At 43.5% G+C, this 22,784-nt stretch overlaps 3 long non-coding RNA genes across 6 annotated transcripts in view; 1 reads left to right on the top strand and 2 right to left on the bottom strand.

Annotated features, from left to right (window-relative positions):
• The window catches only part of LOC140588666 (uncharacterized), a 146,906-nt gene that overhangs the window by 3,170 nt on the left and 120,952 nt on the right, over positions 1 to 22,784 (bottom strand). The window lies entirely within an intron of this gene.
• LOC140588653 (uncharacterized) lies at positions 342 to 9,188 on the top strand. Its single transcript, XR_011989796.1, has 2 exons — positions 342 to 423; positions 6,193 to 9,188. It is a non-coding gene; the product is annotated as an uncharacterized lncRNA (long non-coding RNA).
• On the bottom strand, positions 14,667 to 21,303 carry LOC111838735 (uncharacterized). Of its 4 annotated transcripts, XR_011989793.1 has the most exons (6): positions 18,622 to 21,303; positions 17,885 to 18,157; positions 16,655 to 17,746; positions 16,173 to 16,374; positions 15,750 to 15,849; positions 14,667 to 15,637 (listed from the first exon to the last, which is right to left on the bottom strand). It is a non-coding gene; the product is annotated as an uncharacterized lncRNA (long non-coding RNA). The 4 variants fall into 4 exon arrangements; XR_011989792.1 differs by having other exon boundaries at positions 15,750 to 15,873; positions 17,885 to 21,301; XR_011989791.1 differs by having other exon boundaries at positions 14,668 to 15,637; positions 17,885 to 21,300.

Raw genomic sequence — 22,784 nt, 5'->3', positions numbered from 1 at the left:
AGTCATTTTTTTTTTCGAGGAGAAAAGCTGCGATTTCAACATGTTCAAGCATCCAGAACTATAACCACGTTAATAATGTTTGTAAGAAAACACACAGTTTGTAAATCCATCAAGATTTCAGCGAGATAAGAGTATTAACGTTTGTGCAGGTCACTTACCTTACCTCCGTTTACCTCAGGTTCGAATGATCCCGCCAGAAAGCCAGCCTGTGGTAAGATGGCTGACCTGTGCGGACGCTCTAGACCTCGTCATAACACATCTAGTCAATTCTGGGTGTACATTTTCGGTAGTGACAGACGTCCGCCCCAGGTCTGTTCGATCTCTCACTTGTTCTTCCGGGTTAAATTTCCGGAACACGTGGTTGTAGTCCTGCCTTCGATACGCAAGCGTCAGTTCGGGACGCTACCGTTAACTCAGCTAATGGTAAGTTAAGGTTTTTTATTTATTTATTTTGCAGATCGGCATTTACAGCAGGCCAGAGGTAGTTCTAGAGTCGCCAGTGTAACTGTAAAGGCCATCTAAGTGAGAGAGATAGCCTGAGAAATGTGCAGTTCAGAAATAGATCGGGAATGGAGAGATAATAATACTACTACTAATAATAATACATTTTATTTATATATCATTTTTCTGGACCTCAAACACGCTTACATAGGGTAAGGTAAACAGACAAAAAACAAAGCACATTATGGACAAGGAACGTCATAGGCTTAAGCAAATAAAAATGTTTTTAACTTGTGCCTGCATTAGCCCTTTTTGACTACAAGGTGGTCAAACACTGAATCTGACAGGGTGGGACTGGGAATTGACTCCATGCTTTCAGTGTGTCACTGTCCTTTTTAAAAGAACAAACATGGAAGAGATTCATGCTTTCTAAACATAGTACTGGAAGGTAACGTTTCATAATAATGTTTTGTGAACATCCGTCTTTGAGCAGTTAAAATTATAGTTTCATAGCGAACTCTGACTCCGATTCTTCATACTGCGGTGTCGGGCTGATCGAGAAATCGTGGGAGTAAAGAAACAGAACGACAACTGCTTGTCGGGGAAAACATGCTCTCTATTGATAGCCTTGAAAAGTAACACATCAGGCACCCAACGAGCATCTAACCAATTAGAGACAGGAAACACAAGGCTGTCAGACGCCGAACTGCATGGTATACACATGGTGGGAGATATACGGAAGCTAATTACACACGAGGATCGGACAGGGTACACGCAAACACGGGAAAACACACGCGCGACATTTTAAGGAAATATAACCATTAACAATAACAGCAACAATACAAGGGCTATTTACAACTGCACGCGGAGCATTCTGAGACATGCGCCCCGCAGGCGCTACAGTACGTTTTTCTCGTTTTTTTTTTTTTTTTTTCCCAATAAACTTTATTTAGAACAATGACAATGACAATCTCACATAGACAAGCGAAACATGTGTCTTACATCACATTATGTCACACCTCCTTTTTCTTTTACCTTAATTTAAAGAAAATACATCATTGCAACGGTGAAGTTGGTATTTAACAATCAAACCAACAATAATTTTAATTAAACATATATATTAAGAAAAAAAAAGAAAAAATAAAAATAAATAAATAATAGAGAACAAGAAACAAAAGCAGGAAAAAAGGGAGACAAGGGGGGTCATGAAAGCTTTAGAGGTGAAGTTTTATAAACAAGATATATAACTTAAATAAGGGGGCTAAGAAAAATCAAACTCCTCTAAAAATGTATGCAATTTAATTGCTTGGGGCTTATTTATTAAGTTCAGAGATGTACACAACAGGGATAGCTCGTTTTTAAGAGCAGGCCATGAAGGGGGGAATTTAGCATATCGGCATTTATGAATGTAATATTTTGTTATAATGATCAGATTGTTTACCAAAAAATCACTATTTTTGTCCTTAAGGATAACACCAATTTGAATATTCTGAAAAGACCAAAAATCAATATTTCTAGACCAGGACGATATTAAGACGTGGAGAGATTTCCATAAATTTTGGACAGTAACACACCCATAAAACATGTGCTCTGTAGTTTCCAAAGTTGTTTTACAAATATAACAGTTGTCTGCCACAAACTTAAATCTTTCTCTCATAAATTCATTAGAGGGGTAAATATTTTTCGTAGTTTTAAAATGAACTTCTTTAAATTTGGGGGGGATTGGAAATTTTAAATATCTGGATCTAATTACTGAAATCTCAGATTTGTTATAATCTTTAAATATGATTGAGTGTTTTGTCCTACCTGGATATAAGGTATTAACCAAATATTTCCTCAAAAACTGATTATTACACTTTTCATTAATACGGTCAATGTCACACCCTGCTCCGTTCGATCCTAATGTGTGCCACGCCCACCTCGTTACCTCGTGTTCAGCCCTGATTGTGATCGCCTGTGTCCTATTAACTAGCTTGTCTTGTGTATTTAGTCCTCGTCTGAGTCAGTCTTCCCCAGACTTGTCATTGTAATGTTGCCTGTTGTGATTCCCCGGTCCCGTCTTCCTCGAATAAACCCCGTCCAACCCGACTTCCTGGCTCCGTTCCCCTGCTTCCCTGCTCGCCTACCTGCACCGCTCGTCCACGAACGTGACAGAATGACAAGTCTCCCCGAAAGCACGAAGCAGCAGTCCGAGCACCACCGGCTCGGACTGCTGCAAGTCTTCGTGTACTGGCAATCCCAGCCCGAGGTCCAGGAGGACCCTGTAGCCCTGGAGCAGGCTAGCCGGGGCAGGGACCTGCTCCAGAAGGAGCGCCCATCTGGACAGGAGTACCCACTCACCAAAGCCCGGAAATGCCTCCGTCGGCTACAGCGCCGGCTCACCGAGCGAAGGGAGAAGCAGCAGGAAGAGACTCCATCGCTCTTCCTGGGAGCCTGCTCTCTCCTGCCCGCCTGGTACGACACCGCCGCTACCAGCCTGGCCAGCTCCCATCCGGAGAAGCCACCTCCGATGGAGGCTTACTTTTATCGGCCGGAGCGTCTGGGGCAAGGCGGAATTCGCGCCGTAAGAGACGGCATTCCCCAGGTTCCCAAAGCCCTTAAAGGGACGGCGCCCACGCGCTCAGCACCCCTCCTGCCTGCTCCGGACCTGTCCGATCCGGACCTGCATATTCCGGATCTGCCCGCGGCTGCGCTGCCTGCTGCTGATGCCGCCGCTCTGCCCGCGGCACCGCCTGCTGCTGATGCCGCCGCTCTGCCCGCGGCACCGCCTGCTGCTGATGCCGCCGCTCTGCCCGCGGCACCGCCTGCTGCTGCTGCTGCCACGCTGCCAGCAGCTCTGCTTGACCCGCCTGTCCTGCCTGACCCGCCTGTCCTGCCTGACCCACCTGCCCAGACAGCGGCTACACCTGCTGCTGCGGCCACCGCTTTGCCTGCAGCTCTGCCCGAGGTGGCCGCGGTTGCGCCCCCTGCTGGCCGTGTGATGGCGGCGCCCGCCGCGGCGGCCCCTGCTGACCACGTGACGGTGGCGCCCGCCGAGGCGCCCCCTGCTGGTCGCACGCCTGCAGCTGCCTCCGCTCTGCCCGTGGCGCCCCCTGCTGGCCGCACGATGGAGGTGCCCGCCGAGGCGCCCCCTGCTGGCCGCACGATGGAGGTGCCAGCCGAGGTGCCCCCTGCTGGCCGCACGATGGAGGTGCCCGCCGAGGCGCCCCCTGCTGGCCGCACGATGGAGGTGCACGCCGAGGCGCCCCCTGCTGGTCGCACACCCGAGGTACCCTCCGAGGTGCCCCTTGCTGGCCACGTGATGGCAGCGCCCGGGTCCCCCCCTGGATCCTCGGTGCCGGTCCTCGGTCCCGCCTCCGGCTCCATGTCGGTCGCCTCCGGGCCCCCCTGCTCCGGCTGGGCGTCGGACGGTGCCTTCGCCGGCTCCGGCTGCGCCTCCGCCTGCGCCTCCGCCTGCCGCGGCTTCCCCCTTTGGCCTGCCTGCACCGGTGTTCCCTCCTGCTCCCTCCGTGTCCCCTCCGTCACTCCCTCGTCCCGTTCCCTTGGCCCCTGGGTGGTCCCCTCCTGCTCCCTCCTCCCTCTCCCCTGCGGCCCCTCCGGCCGCTGCCCGTCGCCCGCCTGGGCTCCCTCGTGCTCCCCTTGTTCCTCCTCCCTTTCCGTTTGTCCCACCTGTCTCTGCTCCTCGTCCCTCTCTGTCTCCTTCTTTCACTCCTGGCCCTTTTGTTCCTCCTTTCTCCCCTTCTGTGTCTCCCTTCCTTGTCTGCCTGTCTGCCTTCCCTGTTCTGTGTTGTGTCTTGTCCTTCATCTCGTCCCTGTTCTTGTTCTGCGTCTCCGTTCTGTTCCCTGTTTTTGGTTGACGTTCTGCTTTGTTTTCCAGGTCCTGTTTTCCCGGTTCGTCTCGTCCGTCGCCTCTCCTCTGGCGCGCCCGGTGTGCGCGCCTTCGGGGGGGGGGTTCTGTCACACCCTGCTCCGTTCGATCCTAATGTGTGCCACGCCCACCTCGTTACCTCGTGTTCAGCCCTGATTGTGATCGCCTGTGTCCTATTAACTAGCTTGTCTTGTGTATTTAGTCCTCATCTGAGTCAGTCTTCCCCAGACTTGTCATTGTAATGTTGCCTGTTGTGATTCCCCGGTCCCGTCTTCCTCGAATAAACCCCGTCCAACCCGACTTCCTGGCTCCGTTCCCCTGCTTCCCTGCTCGCCTACCTGCACCGCTCGTCCACGAACGTGACAGTCAAGACCATCTAATTAAATTTTATGCAAATTTGGAATTGGTATATTTGAAATATTGTTCTTTATCACATTGATAAGAGCTATTGGGATATTCTGTGAAACTCTTTTAAAGATCTCAAATGAGCAACTCATGCCGTATTTTTCATTAAACCTGTTTAATTCGAGTATATCTCCATTTTCATCCATTATATGTGTGAGACCAAATCTGTTTTGTCATCCATTCTTCCATAAACATAGATTTCCCCCGATTCAATATCACCCTATTATTCCACAATGGAACGTTATGGGGGCTAAAGTTATGTTTAAACATTAATTTCCAATTTAGCAAAACTTGTTGATGAAATTTGGAGAGTTTTATGGGCAATTTATATACGTTTATCTCGTAAAGCCACTGAAAGTTTTGCTAATGTGACCTGAGGGTACACTTGCACAGGCTCTCCTGTGAAATCCATAGTGGCCTTTCTTTTTTACAGTTTATTTTTTCAAGGCATTATTTAGGTATGTGAAGAGCGCGACCTATCATGGCCGCCTTTTTTGTTCCAGATTCCTGTTCCACCATCAGTGGCCTGTACTATGAAGCGGGGTTACTGGCTTATCGGGGTAACTTGTCTGATTTAAGGTACCACAGTTTAAATGGACTTCATATTCGCTCACTTACATTTTGCCCAGACTACATTAAATCCAACAAGTTACCCCGATAAGCCAGTAACCCCGCTTCGTAGTACAGGCCACGGGTCATCTGAGCGCTGGGTATACCCCGGAAAATACGCATTCTTATTGTATCGCATTGCGGAATTCCGCGGTATTCCCACTGATAACATAGATAGGGAACCCCTCTTCGTCCTCCGTTTTGAATTTTTCAATTCTGTGTACATTTAGACCTTTTCCGGAAATGTTGAAAAATACACTCGATTTCAACATACAAAAACCACTACAAAGGATTAAGTGACGCTTTTCAAAGCTAAATCGACATATTGTTTATCATTTCATCTTTCTAATCCTGCAGTTTCATAGCTTTCTATGGATCAGAAAAAAAGTTTACTGACCAGGACCGGCAGCATACAGGATCGTCACGGGCCAAAAATCCTGAAATCTGCTGTATGTTCATCAGTGATTTGTTGCATCAATATGCCATGATATTAGGGAAATAACAACTTGAAGTTGCTTTTTAACATCTTAAGATGTGAAAAAGATGATTATATCCACTGAGTCGCATTTAATTAAGCAGAAGATTAGAGATATTCACTAGCAGCTAACATCGGAAATCTGAAGCGATCATGGTCACGTGACCTCAGTCAGCTTCCTGATTGGTCAGTTTGTGGTGTTTACAAAACAAATACCACGTGGTTATTGTTGATATCTCTTTTTTTCCTGTTTTCAGCCTCTTTGCTTTTTCTTTTTCAGCATTTCCACCTTTGGATATTGAGGTTAATGCCTCTAGTAATTATCATTTTTTGGTATTCACATGTATTTGTTGTGACTAATACACTTAATACATTGTTTGCACTTAATTTTCAGTTGTGATGCCTCCCAAGAAGAAACGGTGTCCTCCCCCACTCAAAAAACCTGGAATTGGAAAGCAGCACCTACAGAACAACTTCTCCCAGCTACCCTCAGATGGTGATGTCCGAAATGGTCATGTTTTGTACCTTTACATATGTCGGTGTAACTCAATCCGAGCAAGGACTATAGAGGAGTTACTGCCACTTATACCGACAGGTTCTTCAACCGATTCACGCCTGTATAAGTTCTTGGATGCTGGGGTAAAGAGGATTGTGACAGGAACACTAGAAAAATTTCAAACGCTTTCCGAGGAGACAGAGTTTCAGACATTTGCCAATATTTGCCAAGACAAATTTCCCTGTCAGCCTCCAGATGATGTGCATGTGAAAGTGCCTAGCCAGAAGCCATTGGTCAAGGACATCATGTCAAAGTCACCACTGAAGACAAGGCAGCTTGCTAAGTGTAAAAACTGTAGATTGCTGAAGCAAAGTCTGCGTGATATGAGGAAGAGTCAGTTAGAAATGCAGAGGGATAGAATAATTGCCATCAGGAACTTAAGAATGAAACAAAAGAATAAAGGAGCAATTAAAACTTTGAATCAGAAAATTAAAAGAAAAAATAAGCAAATTGAACATTACAAAGCCAAAGCAGGTGAATTTTTGAATGCCCAAAAAACAATTTCTTCACTAACCAAAAAAAATACTCAACTGAAAAAGTACTATAAGCAATCTAGGAAGTCTTTGAAATTTGAAAAGATGGCTTGGAAGGATGACGAAACTGATGAGAAAATTGTGAAGTTGGAGAGAAAGCTGGCTGAAAGGGAAGATGAAATAATTCAGTTGCATAATAATGGGCTCATTCTACAGGAGAAAGTTCATGAATTGCAAAGTGAGTTGAAAGCTACTAAGTCAAGAGGGAATTCATACAATTCAGAAATGAGGATGATGGTTTTTGATGCTATAGAAAACCAAGTTCCGACAAACAATATTCCAAAACTAATTGAGAAATTTTCCATTCGCAACGATCTGACACTGCAGCAAATTACTTACAGATCAAGTGTAGAAAATATGGTTCGAGAGCTGGGTGCCATAGCAGAACTCCAAACTGCTGAGGCAATTCTTCAAAATGCCAACACTACTTTGGGTTTCGATGCCACTACCCAAGAGGGCACACACATAAACAGTATTCATTTTACAACAGTGAAGGATTGCTTCGCAGCTGCCATAGATGAGCTGCATGGGGGCACGGCTGATGACTACAGTGACCATATCTGTGAGACTATAAACAATCTTGCCTCGACCCACTCCTATTTCCTTGATGGGGATTATAATGAAACAAGAGAGAAAATCATTGCCAATATTGCGAACACACTTACCGATAGATGTGCCGCAAACCATGCAGCAATACAGTTGGTGAATCAAGCCTGGAACAAGGACCTAAACGAACTTAACTGCCACTTGCACCCCCTAGATTCTATCGCCACCAAGACTCGTTCTGCCCTGAAGGGATGTGAGGATGCAACAGGGAAACAGCTGTTTGGCAGAGATTGCACCGTTGGAAATCTTGTGTTGGGATTTAATAAGATGCGCTATAAAGACGGCAAAGGGGACCCCAAAGGTTTCATTCTATTCCTGGAGAGAGAAAATTTGCCACGTGGCTTACTGCCCCGATATCGGGGCAACCGCCTGCATGTGTTGTTTCATATATGTGGAACCCTGCACCTATATCGTTCAAAGTTCAGAGACTTTCTTCAGAAGGGTACAGCATGTGGTGGTCTGAGGTCAGCCATTCTGAAAGACTTCAATTCTATGATAGGACAAGTTCAAATCCACGTATTGGGGCTCATTGGCAAATTTTTAACGGGGCCATGGATGAAGAAGTTTTATAGAGGAACTGATGACCATACAGATCACGTAGAAGGTATCTCTTTGGTGAAAGGTGTGATCTCTCGTCTCAAGAGCCTTCACGAATCATTGGACCTCTTCACGATGGATAAAGACTTCTTTGGAGAGAAACTGGATGCCTCTGATGCCACACTGCAAGCACTGAAGCAACCTCCAGAAGATACCAATATGTTTTCCACAATGATGCAAGCCTGCTTTGCTGCTGTCATTGAAGTCCTTGATCGTCAGTATCAGAAATACTTCACAATTGATGTCACTGAAGTATTGTTGGAGGAGACCAAATCTGCCAGGACGTACAACATAGATGCTGAGGAAATCATGGGGATGTTTAGTGCAGCACAGAAGAAAGCACCAAATGCCACCCTGTGTTTCCTCTCATCTAAGTTGAGGGCCCAGAAGAATAAAACAGTTGCTTATCTTGATGCAATGCCCAAGGACAAAAGAGACACCATATTGAAGAAGGCTGTAAAACTGGGGCAACTGCAAAGGAAAACAAAGAGACTAAAGCAGAAGGACCTAATGAAGGAAATGGCAAAAAGGCAGGCAGACAAACAGCAAATGAAGGAGACAACAGAAAGAAACAAATTGGAACGAAGACTGAAAAACACTCCTGCTGAGGAATTAGCTACAAATTTTCCAGATCTTGAGAATGACAAATTGGAGCAGGTCACAAACCTTGTCACAGGAAAATGTGTTGGTGACCACATTTGCCATCTCTGGTACGAGGAAAATCAGCAGATCATGTACAATGGAAAAATAGAACGCTTGAAATCCAAGAAAAAGAAATATGTCGTGGCATATTGGTCACAGGATGAGACATATGATGACGCCATTGACTATGACATGTCCCCCTATGCCTTGGCAGCAGACTTAATTGCCAATGACTTAATGATGTGTTAGGTAAGGCACATTCTGTTTTGTCAATGACAGTCTTCATTATTCTTTGTTTATGACTTTTCTGTTCCCAGGGATAAACCAACACGGCGCCTGTTCATACACCATTCCAGTCTTCACCTTGTATCAATTTTATTTCAGACCAAGGACATACTTGGAATATATATTATTCTTTCAGATTGAAGAATATAAAGAGATACACGTTCCCTGAAAGTTTCATTGAGATATCTTGATTATTAAGGAAACTACAAGCGTTTTTATATAAAAAGTTAGGTATTTGGTCACATTTTTCTACACAAATTCCATTTTAAAAAATATGGCTAATTAGCGAACTTCTTTTGCCAATGATTTCCTTATTTGTTAAGATATCTGAGTGATTTTGGTGTCATTGTCTTTGTTTATTCAAGCTCTTTCATTTAGTTGAGTTTGAAAATTTTCTTCACATACCTACATTATTCCAACTTAAACTGATACTGTATCGCCTGCGAGATTCGCTGAGCATGCTGGGACATTGTAAATAGCCCCCTTGTGGTGGTGTTATTTGTAGTTACTGTTATGACTTGTTCCTGGCAGTTACATGTATGTTTGCCCGTGTCTTATGTGAACGCTGCCCGATCGTAGCGTGTCCTTAGCTTCGTATAAATCTCCCACCGTGTGTGTACCTTACAGTCCGGCGTCTGACGACCTTGTCTTTCCCTTATCTGGTTTTTGTTAAATACTCGTATTAAGCTTTTTAGGGTTATTAATGAAAGCCCAGCGTTTATACCCACAATAAGCATTCTCGTCATTTGCCTCTGCTGGTTATTACAATATGTTACGTATTTTCGGAGTGCATTTGGATTTGTGGATTGGTAATTTGCCATATGAAAGAAACAAATTCAATACTAGTAACTGCAGGCAGTAACAAACGGGTCCAAAGCATAGGATGATCGTCCTGGTAGGACAAACAGTAGAGGAGGGTACTAACAAGTCAGACAGAACTATAGGTCAGCAGATGTCAGACAGAACAGGACTGGTTTGGGTCAGATGGTCTGAGTAGTAGATAGAAATGAGGATGGAGATTGTTGAGTGTCGGTCTAACAGGTCAGCAAATGTAGGACAGAATGTAGAACCCTGTGGTGGAGTGCCTGAGCCTGACTGAATGCATGGTTTGGGTCCTATGGTCTGAGTAGTTGATAGATTTAAGCACCTTCATACCTGATCTGGTAAGTCTAGATGTTACAGGGTTGCTTTGTTTATACTGCCTGTGTTAACATAGGCTGTGTTGCATATTCTTAACAAAGTGCTGAGTTGTGGGACTTATGCATGTAACAGTAGTAATATCATGCTATATCCTATTCTAGGCTGTTCAATTAGACCGGAGAAAGGCTGAAATTATTGAATAGCATTATTGAAATGGAGCACTGACTCTAATTTATTAATTTATTATAAAACTGTAATTGCTGCAGTGTACACAGCCTGAAGTATCATTGAAGTTTGATACATTTCTAAAAGTCAAATGGCAGGAAAATGAAAGTGAATGAAAGAGAGGGAAGTCTGGGTTTCCCTGCTGAGACTGCTGCCCCCTCGACCCGACCTCGGATAAGCGGGAGATAATGGATGGATGGATGGATGAAAAATATGAACTTGGATGAAGGGAAAGGACATTTCAGCTGCATTACCGAAGGTGGGTCTTAGACATATTTGGACAGTGGCTGTAGAGCCCCCGTTTCACCCATCATCACCAAAGTTGGAGGGTCTGTCTGAAGTCCAGTGACACAGAAGTTTGTCAAATTTTGTGAGGATTGGATGAAGCATGCCTGAGATTTAGGTGTTTGAATGAAATGGGCATGGAAATGGTGCGGCCAGCAGGTGGAGACAGCGCTCCATTTGATAAAAGCTATTCAATACTTTCAGGCCTTCCCATGTGTAAATGAAATCTGATAATGTTCTACGAGGCAAATGGGTGAAAAATGAAAGGAAATTAAAAATATGGACTCAGGTGAAGGGAAAAGTAACAATCCTTTCAAGGTTTTATGATAAATATGGACATTTCAGCTGAATTTGAAGGTGAATCTTAGACATATATGGACAGTGGCTGTATCACCCCTGTTTTACCGATCGGCACCAAAGTTGGTTGGTCTGTCTCGGATCCAGTGCTACATTAGTCGGTCAAATTTGGTGAGGATTGGCTGAAGCACAGCTGAGATTACGGTCGTTGATTGAAATGAGCATGGAAATGGTACAGGTTGGGTGTGGCTGGTGGCCATACTGTACAGGTAGGTCAGTTATTTTTATAAATTATCCATAAGGGTAATGTCTTGATTGACCTACTACCAGAATGACCTAGGTGGGGTGGACATTGTAGGAGTTATAGGAATATGTCATTTATGGAGTTTTTAAACTTCACGAGGGACTGCAAATGATTGTCATTGGACGGTACATATATCTTGATTTAGCATGATTCAGAGAACTTGGAGTACAAAGGATTTTGAGCAGTAATATGTGACTGGAACAGAAATGAGAAAAATGTAAGTTGCACTGGTTTTCCAGGTTTGTACAGACATGTTACATTGCTGTAGCGCCCCCGTTTGACCAATCGGCACAAAATTTGGAGAGCCCTTCCCCAGTACTGTCCTACAGGATATATTCAAGTTTGGTAATAATGAGCTGAGGCAGGCCTGAGATACAGCTGTCTGGTGGAAATGGGTGTGGTGCCTGTATGGTCTGGGTGTTGCTGGTGGCCGAACCTTACAGAAAGTTTAGGATTTTTTTAATAATTATATATAAGGACTGTCTCCTGATTTAAATGATACCAGACTTATGTAGGTTGGGAGAAAATCCTAGGAGGTTAACGAAAAGTCCTGTTTTCAGACCTATATAAATTGTGCAAAAACGCAAAGATGGAGAACCAAGTTCTAAATGTTGTTTGATTTGGCATGTCATACTGAATTGGCCTGGTAATAAATGTCAACTGTAGGCTTGACAGTTCTGGAGAAATAGGCAGAAATGCAAAAGTTGTCACTGTAGCGCCCCCATTTGGCAGACTGGGGTGTCCTTACCAGGGTGAGGTCAGGGTCTGTAGACACATGGATCATCCAGATTTAGTTGACATTGGTGATTGCTAGGCCTGTCAAATGCATGCTTGATTTTCATTGGCTAATTATGGCCACCATTGTATGACTAATGACTGCCATACTATGGATCAGACTTCAGGCTTGGCCATAGTAGACATATGCCAAATTTCACTTGGATAGGCCAAGCAGTTCAGGAGATATTGAAATTAGCTATTTGTAGCACCCCCTATTGACTAAATGCAGGTTGCTTTGTATGGTGTTCCCAGAATGGAGCAGGGAGGTAGGATTTTAAGTTTGTTTAAGGTAGGCCAAGGCAGAAGGAGAAGTTATAGCAGTCACACTGAAACTGGCCAAATTTAGGTGGAGTTTGGGCATGGCAGATGGCTGTATGATACAGAAATGTCGGACTTTTTTAATAAAAGGACTGATCGGTTTGACATCTCATTTGTCTGATTTGGTCAGATAATGTAGGACTTTTAAGTTTTGTAAATTATGCAAATTAGAAAAAAAATATAAGTAGGCAGAGCCTAATAATTTCACTCTGAAAGTTGTAGGGAAAATCTGCCTGTATTGATAGTCCTACAATCGAAATTCTTTTTTCTAACAGGACAGGAGATATTGGTCAAAAATCTGACTGACTGATTTGGGTCGGAGGGTCTGAGTAGTGGGTAGGAATTGACATCATCCTACCAAGTTTGGTTGGCCTCGGTCTTACGGTTTAGGCTGCACATTCAGTTTTAGGGCAGAAAAATAATAAATACTCCTAAGAAAAACAATAATGGTCCATAGCACTATAATGCTTTGGACCCTTAATAAAGCCATAATATTTGTTCATCATCCTGTCACTTTTTCTTAACAAATACAAGTAGTCTTTAGACTTTTTATCAGACTTTTTAGTTACTGTTGAAGTATTCTTTTCTGAAGAGCACCCTCTTGTTGTGTTTGTGCTTCAATCGCAGGACAAATTCATCTTTTGAACGTGAAGGCAACAGAAGCACAACATCTCTAAGAATTATAATTACTACTCTAAATTTTATAGACTGTTACTTTCTCCTACGTCAGACTAAAACACATTGTGTGGACAGCCTGTGCTCCCCAGAGAAAAAGAGAATCAAAAAAATTAATGGACATTCTGATTAAACCTACATTAAAATATGACCAGCAAAGTGGCAATTTAAACAGTTAAGCCATAGAGCAACTTCTTTAAGGAAAAAAAGAATGTCGGAAGAGCTAGGTATTATTTCGCTGGTGGATATATGGGAGGGTGCTCATCCAAAATCTTTCACTCAGGTGAGGGATGAATTCCACATTCCTTTCCAGCATTTTTTTTCTGTTATCTAATTTTGTCTCCTCCGTTGTTACAATATCTTACAATCTCTCACCCATTAATCATCCTTTCAGTCAGGTCAGGCAGTACGAGCCAGACAGGGGTGCTACTGATGCTAATTTTCCAGCGTATTTTTAAAAATAAAAGCTTAAGTGTCACAGATACCAGTGTTGCCATATACTGGATTTGAACTGTGATATTTAACAAATGGAAAAATTGATATCAGGTCAATAATATACACATCATAATATTTAAAATAAACCAGTGCAGTTTTTGTCTTTCAAATGAAAAGTCAGATAAAGGAAACAAACCAAGAAAATACTCTGCCATTTTACAGTAAATCATTTGTTTACATTTACAGTAAACTACTGCGGTGGTTTTATTGTTTATCAAGAACTGGTGTTAATAATTCCACTGACTGAAAAACAAATATTTTCTCTGGTTGTTATTTTAAATGTTCACTCCGGTTGTCCATTTCCAGTTTTGGGAACAACACTATTACTTAAATATCCCATATCGGAAATATTACTTTAAATTTTCATCAGTTGAAATTGCTGCAATATAGTGACACAGTATTTTGTGTGTTGTGTTTGTTGCAGCCATATTTATCTCAGTGCTAATCCTTTTTCCTTCTCCTGTTTGTGCTTTTCTGGGGTCCAGGTATTTCTCAGCTCTCGCACACTAAATGTATTTTAATCTGTGCACTATTTACTTGCTGATTTCTGCACGAGAATTTCCCCCAGGATCAATATAGAGAATCATAATCTTAATCTTAAACTGTCCAAAGATGTTCTAACTGTCCAAAGCCTTTTTGGTTCTTAAATAAAAATAACTAATTTAATTCACCTGTAACCCACTGTAATCCGTTCTATCCCTGCCTCTTTATGCTTAACAGAGCAAAATTGCCAACAAAATAAGAGGGTTACAGTTAAATCAGCTAAAGATATTTAATGTGAAATTTGAGGATCCAGGTTTTCAGCACCACAGACAGCAGTTCGACTTACTGTCATTTAATGGGAGCTAAACCAGAAACAAATATATTATACAAAGATATTTTCATTTAATTTTGACCAATTGGTGTATGATATCCTTTTACTTGTGACACATCCTTTGTTCCGGCTTATCTGATATGTATCGGCTGCTGCAACTGAGACAAGCTGCTGTGTTTTTGCTGCAAAGTGGGTGGTCCTGGTTTTTCGTCTGTTACATCACACACTGAGAAGGTCACTGATTGGTGGGCTGTGATGGGGAAGCATGACCTGAAAACCACATACAGTTTTCTTTTATTTTAAAAAAATCTTCATTTCTGCTAATTACCAACCACAGTAAAATAAAGCATTTATTAAATCAGCATTTATTAAATCAGAAAAAATAAAATATATTTCAGAATTTATAAGCAATGTAATAAGGCTCAATGTTACTTTCATTATTGACCTATTATTAGATGTTGCTAAGCGTTAAAACAGCCAAGTGAAAGTTGAACATAATGAAGGACAAATATGTGAATTGAACCAGCAGGTGGCAGCAAAGTACAAAGTAGTGGCTGCACAGGTCCCCACTAAACAATCCATCCTTGAAGTTTGTTCAATCATTGTTTAATCATTTTAAAAAGCATTACTGAGCTTGTATATTTAATCACAATTCCCTAAGACCCGTGGGGTGTATTGGCCCCTCCCTCTGCTTCTCTCTGATTGGGTCCCATCTTTCTACAGGAGCTCCAGTGCAGCTGAATGGCGATGATGGTGCAAATCAGATAAAACACACCAGTCCCAGCTTTCAGTACAGCATCCAGAACCTGCTCCCACCTGTCAGACATATAATACATCATTGTGTCTGTCAGTCACACGTATCACATTTAAACCTGAAGAACAATGCAGTGAATGTACTCTGACAGAGGAACAGGAGATATTAACCAAGAGTGTGAAAATAACCGGAGAATTTAAACTACCAATTTCAGTATGATTATTAGCAGGGAAGCACATAACTGGTACACATTTGGTGTATAAAGCAATATGCCCAACAACGTCTTGTCATAGTGAAGCAAATGCACATTTATTTTTTGTGTATTTACACTGTTATGACAAAAATCACCATGCATGTGAACCTTTATACAGCTAATGAGTACTTGCACACCATGTGCATTCCAGTTTATTAGATTATATGTTATACTGTTTTGTAAAATCCATCCATCCATCTACCAAACAGGCCTGCAGTCTACCCCCAGCAGCAGAGGGCACAAAGCAGGGGCTCAGACTGGATGGGATGCCGTCTCAGGGATACTATAATTAAGAAAGAAAATAGATACAATGTCCTTTTTTCATACAGTTAATATGCTTTTCCCATTACTGTATGATCAGTCAGACGCTGTAGCATGATGAGTTGAATACTAACCTCTGTTCCTTATCATTCACTCCTGTGGGGGTCGATCCAGGAGCAGAAGGCTTGATGGTCACTGAGATAGAAGTGGAACCTGGAGTAAGGACTGTGGTTTCTGAATAGGAGGGGAAAGGAAAAACTGTGTTCTGTCAGGCAGGAAAGACTCATAAGGAAAAGGTCATTTATAAAACATTGTTCGGCACCTTTACTTGACAGGGTGCAAATTATATAGTAATAACTCAGTTACTACTGAAGCAGAAATCATGAGCAAATTAACAATAAATATAGTCACTATTCATGATGCGTCACGGTTCATTAATGATGAGCAAACATGAGATTAGTGTTTCATTTGTGTTATTCATTACTTGTTCCTTCAGTAGTTCACAAAGGTTTACAGTATTAACAGATATTTACTTGAGTTTTTATGGATATATATACCTGTAAAAGAGTGTTGTCTAAAAAAAAAAAGAGGGAGTCGCCGATTCTCTCCTGGTGGTAACCTTTACAGAGTGTCCGATTAGAACACTGGGTTTGTTTGCCTACTTTTGACAGGTTATCCTATAGTTGGATAGTAGCGCATTAACACACCACCCATAAAACAGTCCGGATACTCGTTGGGGGATTATGCAATTGTGGTTTACTGAAACAGAAATAAAAACATAGGAATCAACATATAACTACCGCTCACGGGTAACATAGTTTTACAAACATTAAACAAATATAGATATAAAATTATATTAACCATTTGTATTACAAAACGAAAATAAACATACAATACTCAAAACTGAGCGGCATTAACGCAGCAAAACGCGAACTGCGATCAGCGCGATATGTTTATTTTAAATTACAAACGTATAAAACAATAAGCATTTGCTCCAGTTACAAAGCCTAGTTGTGGTACGAATGAACTGCATACTTACTCAGCATGCACGCACAACTACACCATAAACCCAACAAAACTTTGTATAACTACGTTGAACTCTGCATCCAGCCCAAAGGAAAGCGAAGAAGAGGAAAAAAACCAACGTGGGGTCCTGCGTGACGCCTCCAATGGCCGAAATAATGCCTGCTCAGAACACTGCACAATTAAACAAAACACTTATTTAACAGCCTTTTCTACAATACCTGATAAATGGCAGTAACATAAACATGGCTGTCTGTCAATTTCCAGCATGTTGAGAGTGATGTATTATGACCAGTGATGGGCAAGTTACTCTGGGAAAGTAATCCGATTACTGATTACTAATTACTCAGTTCAAAAGTAATCTAATTACTGATTTATGATTACTTCCATAAAAAGTAATCCAATGGAAAGTCACAATAAAAAGTCCTGAATTTCTTTCTTCCAGTTAGAATGTGTAAACAATGCTACTGCATAGTAAATCATATTTTATAACAAAAAAAAAATTCTTAAGGCAGCACTAGAAGGTTTGAGAGAGAATGTCAAGAATTTGCAACATAAACCTTCCAACACAACTAACATAACTTGTGCTTCGTAAAGCATTTTGAACTTGCCTCTCCTTAATTTTCTGGGTCAATGGGATTGGAGGATGAAAAACAGTGGTTGTATCGCATCAAAAGAAGCATCTCAAATCTCCGGTCAGACAACCTATTTCTCCTTGGTGTGAGAACTATCCCACCTAAACTAAAGAGGCGCTCTACAGGTGCACTAGATGGTGTTGGGGTGCTGTTTGGGAATTGGTTAAGAGTATGAAGCTCATATCCCCCACATCGCAAATAGTCCATGACTTCTTGTTCTGCAGTGTAGGACTCATCAGTGTCTGGCCCAAACTCGTAGAAGTCCATGCCCCACCTGGTTTAACCCAGTGAGTAGGTACTGTCACAGTCTTACCATCTACTGGAGGAACTGTACCACACTCTGCAATGAGGAGCTCCTTCAGCCGCTGTCTTCTGTCATCCCTCACCCAGCGAAGCTTGAACTGTGGACAGCTAACAGCAGCCAGGAGGGCATCCTTGTTCTCAAGAACATCAGCAAAACGAGTCTGAATGGCCTGAAAATACACATTTCAAAGAAATATTTAATATAATATTTAGCTGTATCTTTACTATTGCTAAAAATTACTGAATATAAATGTTTTTTTTTAATATATTTTTGGTCTACAAGTAATTAGATAATGCATGGGACATACCTTTACAATGACATCTGGCAGGCCAGCTTTCATCCTGGAGAATGTATCTTTAGTGCTTAGAGTCTTTGTCATCAGGACTTCCAGTGTTGGAATAAGGGCACCATAGGAGCAGTTATCCCCTTGCAGGATGTCCAGTGCAGCTGTCAGGGGCTTCATTGCAGTGCAGTATTCCATCAGGAACTGGTTCTCTTTTTCATTAAAGCACTCGACTCCTAACTTGTTGCACAGTGGATTCAGATCATTCATGGGGATTTCTGTGATCCTGGAAACAGCCTCAAAAAAAGAATTCCACCTTGTGGATGATGGCACCAGGAGCTTTCTTTGGCTGACTTCTTCTACATGCTCTGATGCAACTGTTGATCTACTTGCTTTGGTCCAAAGAGCTGTGCATTTAGCAATGCTAACCCTATATACAGCTGTAGTGTTTGTATTTTCAGTTAAGAATTTTTCAACATCACTGGTAGAAACTAGGTTGTGATGCACAGCGGTAGTGTGGGGGGAGTGTCTGCTGGTTGTCCTTCTCGTTCACAGTGGAGAGGGCTTCTGTGATATCAGTGAAGGTTATGCCTTCCTCAGCCTCTTCTTCATCATCGTCTGACTCACTAACATGTTGGTATGTTTTAAATGCTTTAACAAAATTTGAGCCATTGTCTGTTACAGTGGCGATGTCACCAACACCTGTTGTGCCAAAAAGTGACTGTCTGCCAGAAACTGATTACGATCCGCGGGAGCCTCACCATCCGAGTACAGCAGTGACGGAAACTCGATGTGGGGGCTGCAACATAGCAGCGCGACACCCCAACCGGCAGTCCCTGGCCTGACAGAGGCGGTGGAGAAGACATCGCCCGACCATACGTCCTGCACCTGATCAATAAAAGCCCCACCCCACCCAGTCTCCTGCAAACAAATAACAGAGGAGTCCCTACACACATTTAAAATTAACCTTAGCCTGGGAGCATTTAAGGAGGTGAGAGTCATTGTCATTGATATTGGAACAGGCAGCACAGGACACACTAAAAACAGGTAAAACCAGGGCAAGCTAAAACCAATCAGTACCTAAAAGCGGGACTTCCCCACCAGAACCAAACCACCCCCAAGCTGCCCAATGGGCGAGCGATTTCAAGGTAAACACAACAATAAAAGGGTAATAATAAAGGGAGCAAAAAAAACATGAATAAATAATAATTAATACAACTAAAACAGGGTGATGGGACACTGAGGGACGACAGTGACGCAATAAAACAAGTACACTCAATACACAATGACAATAAATAAGCAATAAATACAATCAAGACAAGGGAAACAGCACATTACATAAAATGGGCACTGTCGTCCGGACCCAGGCTCGCAGCACGCATGGCTGCTAAAGCCACCACAGACTGTCTCCTCTCTTCCTGCTGGCGGAGCGAGGTGGAAAGACTGGGCAGGGGGACCTGACGAGTTGCCCCAGACCGGGGCAGGACATAATGCTTGGTCTTGTATTTACCTTTCTGCATTTTATTGCCAGGAGATGGAGAGTCTGCCACGTGCAGGGTAGAAAAAGAGCCCCGGCCCAGGGCATCCAGATGTCAGAGAGTCTCGCTGTCCAGTGGGAGCTGGGACCAATGCTTACTCGCCACAGACATGGCAGAGGTACTTGGGACAGTCCGCCAGGACATGTCCAGGCTGCAAACACATTCTGCATAACTTGACGGGGTATATAACGGGGTCCCTCTGCTGTGTCGAACTATACACTATAGGGCAGGGACACCACGCCTGCCGGGAACCGCACCCAGGTGGAGAGCCAATCTAATATTGCCTGGTCGGGCACATAAGCAGGCAGGTGCAGGAATGAAACCAGGCACACGTCTGGCACAGGTGACGTACGGGGCACACTTTCCCCTGCACAGCGAGCCCACCTTCAATGAGTTCAATATAAGCGGGCTCAGTAAAAGTGAGCTCCACGCAAACATTAGGGACAGGGCAGGCAGCGATCAAGGCCCGCTCAGGAATCAGGAGCAACACAGCCTTGAGAACTTCTAAAGAGGGACATTTTCAAAAGCACTGAGATCCACCAAGACCGTGGACCTCCTTGGTATACGGGCTCTTCGGCCCAGAGCCGCTACCCCACAGCTCCTGAGCCCCAGCCTGCCGCAATACACCTGCCCGTACCCCTGTGCCCATGTGCACCGCTGCGCCCGACCAACCTGGTCCACCCTCCCAGCATAGCTTTTAGGTGGGGAAACACCACCACCGACTCCAACTGCTGCTTACCTTATTGGGGGCAGCTCCCAGCGTAGCTGCTGCCGCGCCTGCCGCCCTCTTTTCTTAATTACTCTGACTGCCCCTGGTCGTCCACCCCGACCAGCTCCTCAAGCACGTCAGTTTCCATATTAACCGTAACATTCATGTCCTCCTCTCCACCCTCCAACACCCATGCAGCCTCGGCCGCACGCGACGTGCTAGGCTGCTGAACAGCCATGACAACAGAAAAAAGACAAAACAAAACGAGGGGAAACGGGGCAAAAGAGAAAGGACCCGGTCGGCTTAAATAATGAAACCAAACACAACAAAACGTCCAAACACAGCCTCCCCCCCCCAAGCACAGCAGCGTCGCTGGGAAGAGGAGAAACGGGAAAAAAAAAGAAAACTAAATTGAATGAATGAGTAAACTAAAGCGAAAACAATTAACAAACCCAAAAAAGAAAAAGCGCACGTAGCACTAAAGAAAAACTGAAGTAAAGTGCACACTATCGGTACCAAAGCACCGGCAAACACTTCCAGCGGTCGGACCACAGGCGGCCAGAATCAGCCCTTTCGTAGTTGACGCGTATAGAAGCCGCCGGCACATTTCATGCACCTTAGCCTACTCCTTGCTTTTTCCCTCACCCACCTGCAGCCTCACCATCCAATCAGGTGTCCCGCCCCCAGCCCAGCCACTGAACATTTTTCAGATTCCTCACCCGGCAGCCTCCAGCAACTAAGGGCGCTTTTCCACCGCACAAAGTACGGTACTTTCGGTACTTTCGCTTTTCCATTTACTTCCGGTCGAGTACCAGTACCAGTACTTCTTTGGTACTTCGGTACTTTGGGGTGGGACTTACAAACGTATTTGCTGTCGATTGGTTATGCAAATAGCCTGCCGCTGAAATACAAAATACAACCGCCATCTTTTGAAACACAGCGAACAGTGAGAAACATACGAACAAGTAGCAGAAAGCAGTTGAAACAAAACTATACAAAAGTAATATGGAAGGATGGACGAATGAGGAAACGCAGGCTTTAATCGCCATATGGTCAGATGAACAGATCCAGCGGGATTTGGATGGCACGACTCGAAATAAAAAAGTATTTGCCATAATTTCAAGTCGCTTGGAAGACATGGGACACACGCGAACCACAGAACAATGCCGCTTGAAGATCAAGAAACTGAAGCAGGACTACAGAAAACTGAAAGATCACAATAACAGGAGTGGCGCCGACAGGGAAACCAACACATGGTTTGAGGCACTGGACGCCGTTTTGGGCCACAGGCCCACAAATACGTGCAGAAGTAACATCGTGGACTGTGGCGTGTCTCCAGTGATTTCCAGTCAGGCGACTGAAGAACACAGTGTAACCGAAGACAATTCAGGTAAAATGAAGTACTTTTGTGTTCAGTTTTATCTGTAATATGTGACTATACACTCACCTAAAGGATTATTAGGAACACCATACTAATATGGTGTTTGACCCCCTTTCGCCTTCAGAACTGCCTTAATTCTACGTGGCATTGATTCAACAAGGTGCTGAAAGCATTCTTTAGAAATGTTGGCCCATATTGATAGGATAGCATCTTGCAGTTGATGGAGATTTGTGGGATGCACATACAGGGCACGAAGCTCCCGTTCCACCACATCCCGAAGATGCTCTATTGGGTTGAGATCTGGTGACTGTGGGGGCCATTGTAGTACAGTGAACTCATTGTCATGTTCAAGAAACCAATTTGAAATGATTCGAGCTTTGTGACATGGTGCATTATCCTGCTGGAAGTAGCCATCAGAGGAAGGGTACATGGTGGTCATAAAGGGATGGACATGGTCAGAAACAATGCTCAGGTAGGCTGTGGCATTTAGACATCTAAAGTGTGCCAAGAAAACATCCCCCACACCATTACACCACCACCACCAGCCTGCACAGTGGTAACAAGGCATGATGGATCCATGTTCTCATTCTGTTTACGCCAAATTCTGACATTTGAATGTCTCAACAGAAATCGAGACTCATCAGACCAGGCAACATTTTTCCAGTCTTCAACTGTCCAATTTTGGTGAGCTCGTGCAAATTGTAGCCTCTTTTTCCTATTTGTAGTGGAGATGAGTGGTACCCGGTGGGGTCTTCTGCTGTTGTAGCCCATCCACCTCAAGGTTGTGCGTGTTGTGGCTTCACAAATGCTTTGCTGCCTACCTCGGTTGTAACGAGTGGTTATTTCAGTCAAAGTTGCTCTTCTATCAGCTTGAATCAGTCGGCCCATTTTCCTCTGACCTCTAGCATCAACAAGGCATTTTCGCCCACAGGACTGCCGCATACTGGATGTTTTTCCCTTTGCACACCATTCTTTATAAACCCTAGAAATGGTTGTGCATGAAAATCCCAGTAACCGAGCAGATTGTGAAATACTCAGACCGGCCCGTCTGGCACCAACAACCATGCCACGCTCAAAATTGCTTAAGTCACCTTTCTTTCCCATTCTGACATTAAGTTTGGAGTTCAGGAGATTGTCTTGATCAGGACCACACCCCTAAATGCATTGAAGCAACTGCCATGTGATTGGTTGATTAGATAATTGCATTAATGAGAAATTGAACAGGTGTTCCTAATAATCCTTTAGGTGAGTGTATATATAAATAAATATAAATATAAATATATATATATATATATA

Source organism: Paramormyrops kingsleyae, chromosome 4 (assembly GCF_048594095.1).
Source record: "Paramormyrops kingsleyae isolate MSU_618 chromosome 4, PKINGS_0.4, whole genome shotgun sequence".
NCBI classification, from domain to species: domain Eukaryota; kingdom Metazoa; phylum Chordata; class Actinopteri; order Osteoglossiformes; family Mormyridae; genus Paramormyrops; species Paramormyrops kingsleyae.
The sequence above is the reverse complement of the archived record's forward strand: the minus strand, read 5'-3'. Positions and strand labels throughout refer to the sequence as shown.